This window comes from Bufo bufo, chromosome 2 (assembly GCF_905171765.1).
Source record: "Bufo bufo chromosome 2, aBufBuf1.1, whole genome shotgun sequence".
In the NCBI taxonomy this organism is placed as follows: Eukaryota; Metazoa; Chordata; class Amphibia; order Anura; family Bufonidae; genus Bufo; species Bufo bufo.
Window position 1 is genome coordinate 838,971,547 of NC_053390.1, and position 8,412 is coordinate 838,979,958.

Here is an 8,412-nt window from a genome sequence, read left to right on the forward strand (position 1 = left end):
TGGTAACGTCTCTTCAAAGGCGAGGTACGTTGTTTAGCAGCTTAGAATATGGAAGACTTGGCCACTTAGATTTTATAATCTTTAATAAGAGGTAAAAAGCAGTGCATACAAATCTAATGAAAATGACTATAAATCTACAGAATAATAATAACAATATAAATAATCACGACAGTTCAAATGAAAGGGAAAAAGGTGAAAGAATACTTAGTTTCTCTGGAGGCTTTCAGATGGTCGTTCATATGTCCTTTTTGAATCCTTGCAAACCCCGTTCAGTATGTATCAGGGGAGACCCTCAAAGTTCTTCTGATACAGGGATATGCCGTCAATGACCAATTAAGTGTCTGGTGATGTTCCATGGGTCTCTCTCCTCTGTCCTTGTGCAGGGATTTTTATGAACTCTCCCATGGGCAGGAGACTTACTCCTGTCAGCCAATGGCAGCAGAGTGACTGTGAAGCCTAGGGATTGGCCTCCAAGGGTTTTATGACCCCCATCAAAGTTCAGTTCCTACAATGAGGATTATACTTAAGCCCGTATCTCCCTGATACATCGGCATATTTTTATACAGAATACATATTTGCGATCCTTATTTATTTACATACAGAATGAGACCACACACGGTAATGCTGGGACCTGTAGTTCTTCTACCACCCATAGGTGAGCTACAGAATCACATCCTCTGGTCATATTTGATACCCAATTAACCACAATACTCTGTAGAGCCTGGATCTGGTGTCAGAAAGGGCATAAGTTGATTCATAACTGAAATATGAAAGTGGACTGATTTTATGCCCAGAGCTAATTAAGGGCTATTAGCTCTCCTCAAACCAGACCTAGAAATTAATGACGTCACGCTCCAGCCAGGCTTGACAGCGAGCTGATCTTTATCTTATAGGACAGGATGAGCTGGGCCTGGTATGGCCTTTATGACCTTTTATAGCCGGCCTCACAGAGTAGTGGTAATAAAAGTGTCCATCTATAACATACTTGACCCAGGCTTCAGGAAGATGAGAGTTCACTGTTCTTTTACATAGGCCAGAAGCATACAAAATGGCTACCCAGAGGAATTATGTATGTATGCCGGCACACCTCCCTCTTTTAAAAGGTTGCCTGGGGAAATGGCCACAAGCCTGTTCTACAGCAACCCAGCCGTCTCCGGCCGATTCTCCCTGCCGCGACAACCCGTCGGCATTTCCATGTAAACTACCTTTTCTGTGCTGCACGGTGAAGTTGTACTGCTGCAAAATCAGGCTCCATCTCAGCAGTTTCGCATTGTCTCCTGCGAGACGTGCCAACCAGCTGAGGGGATGGTGATCGGTGATCACTGTGAAATTGCGTCCATACAGGTAGTGTTGTAGCTTTTGCAGGGACCACACAATAGCTAAACACTCCTTCTCTATTGTGGAGTAGCTGGTCTCCCTGGCCAGTAACTTACGGCTCAGGTATAGTACAGGATGCTCCTCCCCGGCCTGGTTCACCTGACTCAGGACTGCACCCAGACCAAAGGCGGAAGCATCCGTGTGGACCACAAACTTCCGAGTGAAATCTGGGGCCTGAAGCACAGGAGAACTGGCTAGTGCATCCTTCAGGGCCTGGAAGCCTTGCTCGCATTCCGGCGTCCATGACACCATCCTGGGCAGCTTCTTCTTGGTCAAGTCTGTCAGAGGCTTGGCCAGGGCGCTATAGTTCGGGATGAACTTCCTATAGTACCCGGCCGTTCCCAAGAAAGACATGACCTGTTTCTTGGTGAGGGGTGTTGGCCATCTCGTAATGGCTTCCACCTTCTCTATTTCAGGCCTCAGTGTGCCTCCTCCTACTCTGTGGCCTAAGTAAGTGACCTCATTCATGCCCAGCTGGCACTTGCTAGGCTTAACAGTTAGTCCAGCCGCAGCAAGTTTGTCCAGTACTTGCGACAGGTGCACCAGGTGCTCCTTCCATGTGGGGCTATACACGGCAATGTCGTCTAAATAGGCGACAGCACATTCTTCTAGTCCTTCCAGCAAGTCATTCACAAGCCTTTGAAAGGTGGCTGGCGCATTCTTCATCCCAAACGGCATTACAGTAAATTCGTGTAAGCCGAAAGGGGTGATGAAGGCCGACTTCTTCTGAGCCTCCGAGGTCAGGGGAATCTGCCAATACCCCCTGCTCAGGTCCATGATTGTCAGGTAGCTGGCTCCTGCCAACTTATCTAACAGTTCATCAATCCTGGGCATGGGGTAAGCATCCGAGGTTGTGATGGCATTCAGTTTCCGATAATCCACACAGAACCTGGTTGTCTGATCTTTCTTCGGGACCAGAACCACCGGTGAGGCCCAAGCACTGTGGGATTTCTGAATGACCCCGAGCTGCTTCATATCTTCAATCTCCCTCCTGAGGTCTGCCTGGACCTCCATTGAGACGCGGTAGGCGGACTGCTTTGTGGGAGCATGTGTACCTGTGTCCACATGATGGACTGCAAGGTGTGTTCTCCCGGGTTTCCCTGTAAAAGTGTCACGGTGAGCCGTCAACACTTCTAAGAGCTGAGATCTCTGCTGGGACGAGAGTTGAGGGTTAAGTCCACCTCCAACTCTCGAGTGTCAGCTAGCAGATCTAGTAGGGGGTCGGCCTCCTCCCTTTCGGGCAGGCTGCAAACCGGCATAACATGTGGCGTTCTCTCGTCATGCTCCTTGAGCATGTTGACGTGAAACGTCTTCTGTCTTCTACCTCCCTCTCCAAGGCCCACCACATAATTTACCTTACTCAGACGTTTGACAATGGGGTACGGCCCTTCCCATGCAGCTTGCAGTTTGTTTTGCCGCATCGGCAGCAGGACATAGACCTTCTGCCCCTCCTGGTAGATTCTCTCTCGGGCAGTGCGGTTATACCACTGCTTCTGTTTGCTTTGGGCCTGCACCATATTCTCCTGTACCAGACCTACAAGCGACTCCATTTTGTCTCGGAACCTGAGGACATAGTCTACTACAGAGACTTCCGTTCCGGCAACCTTGCCTTCCCAAGACTCTCTGATTAGGTCTAGGGGACCTCTTACTCGTCGACCATACAGGAGTTCGAATGGCGAAAACCCGGTTGACTCCTGGGGAACCTCTCTGTAGGCAAATAGCAGGTGAGGTAGATATCGTTCCCAGTCCGTCCCTTGCGCCTCCACGAACGTCTTCAGCATCTGCTTCAACGTCCCGTTGAAGCGCTCACAGAGGCCGTTTGTTTGTGGGTGGTAAGGGCTGGCTACGATATGGTTCACCTGTATTTTCCTACAGAGCCCTTGCATTAGTTCAGACATGAACTGAGGTCCTTGGTCGCTGAGAAGCTCAGCTGGGAACCCCACTCTCGTGAAGATCCCCAGCAGGGCGTCCGCAACCTTGTCCGCCCTAATGGAGGATAACGCCACTGCTTCTGGGTAGCGCGTCGCGTAATCCACCAGGGTTAATATGAACCGTTTACCCGAACTGCTGGGGATGGCCAGTGGACCAATGATGTCCACGGCCACCCTCCTGAAGGGTTCATCAATTATCGGTAAGGGATTCAATGGAGCTCGGTGACGGTCTCCTGCTTTGCCAACTCGCTGACAGGTGTCGCAGGACCTGCAGTACTTGGCGACATCTGCCCCGAGGCCAGGCCAGAAAAAATTCTGCATCACCCGGGACTTTGTTTTGGTTATTCCCAGGTGACCAGCTAAGGGGATCTCATGAGCCACTTGCAGTAATTGTTCCCTGAACTGCACAGGTACAATGAGCTGCCTCTTGAGTGGCCCCACCCTACTGTCACTGTGGGAGATGTCCTCCTTATACAGTTTCCCATTGTCCCAACACACTCGGTATTTGTCTCCCTCAGTGGGAGGGCTGGCAGCTAACCCTCTTAGCTGCTCCAAGGTAGGGTCATCTCGCAGGGCCTGCTCAAAGGCGGCACTACAAGTCCCAGCCAGCTGTCCTGTGGCGAACAGGGACAGTGGCTGAGTCTCTGACGCGGTTAAGTCCACGGGGTCCGAACCGGTGGAAGGGGACACTTCCACTTGCTCTTCCCCAATGGAGCGTTCCGCTGCGGCTTTTGCAGCCCTGCGAGTGACGGGCAACACAGGCACAATAATGTCATCACATTTAACATTTGCACAACTTGAATCAGTTAAACACATGTCCGCTACCTGTGTACATACACCCGCCATCCCCTCTACATCTCCTGTCGTAGGAGAACTGCTCCCACACACCCCACCTCCCACGGTCCATCCCCAAGGTTATCGGATGTTACGCAAACATCCTTGCACAGTACCTCGGTATGTCCAGGGACCTCCATAGGGACGGGTGAGTCCTGTGTGCTTCCAGGGGGCACGTAGCACGAGACCAATCGTCCTAGGTCAGTGCCTAATAAAACATTTGTGGGGATCTCCGCCGAGACTCCCACCTCCCTTACTCCACTCCCAGCCCCCCAATCAAGGAAAACACGAGCTAGGGGAACATTAGGGCTCACCCCCCCAACTCCCGTGATGGTGAGGCTTTTGCCGGGAATAAGGTCTGCGTCATCCACTAGTTCAGGCCGAACTAGTGTGACTTCGGCTCCTGTATCGCGGAAGCCTGTGGTGCACCGGTTGCCCACAGTAACCGACTGTAGGTTGTCTGCGGTGTGTCTTGCAGCTCCATTCACCAACACCACAGATGATGGGTTTGCGGGCAAGCTTGCCAGGGGGTGCTGTCTTCTTCTCCGGGCACGGGTGGCTGAGGTGTCCTGGCTTGCCGCACGCATAGCACTTGCGCACGTCTGTCGGTGCTGGCTTGACTCCTTCGGGTCTTTGTGCAGGCCTGTGAAAGGGTCGCTGGACCGGAACCGACAAAGCTGGCCGGGAGGAAGAAGCAGATGAAGAGGTTCCTCCCAGGCGGGACAGAGTGTCTTTGAATGCCCGAGTGCTGGGCATGGCGACGTATTCATCGGCTAGCTCGGCCGCCTCTCGCGCACTCTTCGGCTTGTGCTCACATACATATTTTTGCACATCCGTGGGGCAATTGGAGACAAACTGTTCTCGGACCATCAGATCCGCCAGGGACTGCTTGGTGTCCTCTGTGAGGGGATCAGACCACTGTTGGAAGGTGGTCAGCAACTTGCCCAGATGGTCCATAAAAGTATCTCCGGGCCCTCTCCGAAGGGACCGGAACCGTAAACGGTAAGTCTCTGGAGTCAGCTGGTACTTGACCAGAATAGCCTTTTTGATGAACACGTAACTGGTACGCTCTGCTAATGGTAGTCCGACCAGGGCCTCCATAGCTTTGCCCTTCAGTGCGGACATTAGATGTCCCGCCCACTGCGGCTCTGGTACCTGGTACTGCTGGCATGAGGTTTCAAAAGCATGCAGGAAAAGATCAATGTCACAGTTCTCAGACTCCATCACAGGCAGTTTTGGCTTGACCATCAGGGATGGGCCTGTGGATGTAGCATGCCGGTCGGACCCCTGAAGCTGTACTCGGGCCAGGTCCAGTTCATGCCTGCGGACAGCTTCCCGTTCTCGTTCTGCAGCCTCTCGCTCAGCCTTGCGCTCTGCAGCCTCGAGCTCAGCCTTGCGCTCTGCCCGACGTGCCTCCAGCAGCCGAAAATATAAGTCCGGGTTACTGAGCATTAGTTGGTCCAGACCATTTTGGGATGGCATAGAGACAGAGTTATGTCCAGCTAGAGGACTGCAAGCCCCAGCAGGCTGTCCTCCTCCCAGTTCATCATCCTCATTCTGGAAGGGGTCACCTGGCTCAGGGGCCCCTGAGTGTCCTCCATTCTCTGAATCTTGCAGGAATGACTCTTGACTCCTCCGTGCACATAACTCCTGGATGAGGACAGTCTTATTTTTCCCATATACTTGGATGCCTTTGTGCTCACACAGAGCTGTGATATCAGACACGCTCATGGCGTCATTATTCACGGATTCGGACATTATTGCCAAATAAAAGATAGGACAGAAAACAAGAGAGAGGGGAGGGTACTGTCGTGAATTATTATTCTATCAAAACTAATGCACTGTGCTTCGTCTTCCAGAATTGTTCAATCCTTTAGTACAGAGTTATGGACATAACTTCATGCACTAATATTCTAAGCATACAGAATCCCGTAAGCTGCCACCAGAAAATGTCACGAACTATGGATCCGATCGCTCCGGATCCCACAGCTCTGACGTAGTGGTCTGTGACGGAGTCTGCGCACACACAGAGACCTCACGTGACCGGGGTATTACCATCCGGCTAACACCCCCCACTACACTTCGGTAACTGCCACCACGTGGGTTCCCGGTCCACGAGCCGACTATCCGGGTCATTCACTATCACACAGATCAGTGGATGAACCGGATATCACTTACTGACCAACCGCAGTCAATCACCCCCAGCTACAATTCCTAAATGCAATTTAACTAACTACCTGGTAACGTCTCTTCAAAGGCAAGGTACGTTGTTTAGCAGCTTAGAATATGGAAGACTTGGCCACTTAGATTTTATAATCTTTAATAAGAGGTAAAAAGCAGTGCATACAAATCTAATGAAAATGACTATAAATCTACAGAATAATAATAACAATATAAATAATCACGACAGTTCAAATGAAAGGGAAAAAGATGAAAGAATACTTAGTTTCTCTGGAGGGTTTCAGATGGTCGTTCATATGTCCTTTTTGAATCCCTGCAAACCCAGTTCAGTATGTATCAGGGGAGACCCTCAAAGTTCTTCTGATACAGGGATATGCCGTCAATGACCAATTAAGTGTCTGGTGATGTTCCATGGGTCTCTCTCCTCTGTCCTTGTGCACAGATTTTTATAAACTCTGCCATGGGCAGGAGACTTACTCCTGTCAGCCAATGGCAGCAGAGTGACTGTGAAGCCTAGGGATTGGCCTCCAAGGGTTTTATGACCCCCATCAAAGTTCAGTTCCTACAATGAGGATTATACTTAAGCCTGTATCTCCCTGATACATCGGCATATTTTTATACAGAATACATATTTGCGATCCTTATTTATTTACATACAGAATGAGACCACACACGGTAATGCTGGGACCTGTAGTTCTTCTACCACCCGTAGGTGAGCTACAGAATCACATCCTCTGGTCATATTTGATACCCAATTAATCACAATACTCTGTAGAGCCTGGATCTGGTGTCAGAAAGGGCATAAGTTGATTCATAACTGAAATATGAAAGTGGACTGGTTTTATGCCCAGAGCTAATTAAGGGCTATTAGCTCTCCTCAAACCAGACCTGGAAATTAATGACGTCACGCTCCAGCCAGGCTTGACAGCGAGCTGATCTTTATCTTATAGGACAGAATGAGCTGGGCCTGGTATGGCCTTTATGACCTTTTATAGCCGGCCTCACAGAGTAGTGGTAATAAAAGTGTCCATCTATATCATACTTGACCCAGGCTTCAGGAAGATGAGAGTTCACTGTTCTTTTACATAGGCCAGAAGCATACAAAATGGCTACCCAGAGGAATTATGTATGTATGCCGGCACAGGTACAGTATAGGACGTCTTTAGAATGAGGTGTATGGAGGGTACAGTATAGGACGTCTATAGAATGATGTATGGAGGGTACAGTATAGGACGTCTATAGATTGTATGGAGGGTACAGTATAGGACGTCTATAGAATGGTCTGTATAGAGGGTACAGTATAGGACGTCTATAGAATGATGTATAGAGGGTACAGTATAGGACGTCTATAGAATGAGGTGTATGGAGGGTACAGTATAGGACGTCTATAGAATGATGTATGGAGGGTACAGTATAGGACATCTATAGAATGAGGTGTATGGAGGGTACAATATAGGACGTCTATAGAATGAGGTGTATAGAGGGTACAGTATAGGACGTCTATAGATTGATGTATAGAGGGTACAGTATAGGACGTCTATAGAATGATGTATGGAGGGTACAGTATAGGACGTCTATAGAATGATGTATGGAGGGTACAGTATAGGACGTCTATAGATTGTATAGAGGGTACAGTATAGGACGCCTATAGAATGAGGTGTATAGAGGGTACAGTATAGGACGTCTATAGAATGAGGTGTATAGAGGGTACAGTATAGGACGTCTATAGAATGATGTGTGGAGGGTACAGTATAGGATGTCTATAGAATGATGTATAGAGGGTACAGTATAGGACGTCTATAGAATGATGTATAGAGGGTACAGTATAGGACGTCTATAGAATGATGTATGGAGGGTACAGTATAGGACGTCTATAGAATGATGTATAGAGGGTACAGTATAGAACGTCTATAGAATGATGTATAGAGGGTACAGTATAGGACGTCTATAGAATGATGTATAGAGGGTACAGTATAGGACGTCTATAGAATGATGTATACAGGGTACAGTATAGGACGTCTATAGAATGATGTATGGAGGGTACAGTATAGGACGTCTATAGAATGATGTATAGAGGGTACAGTATAGG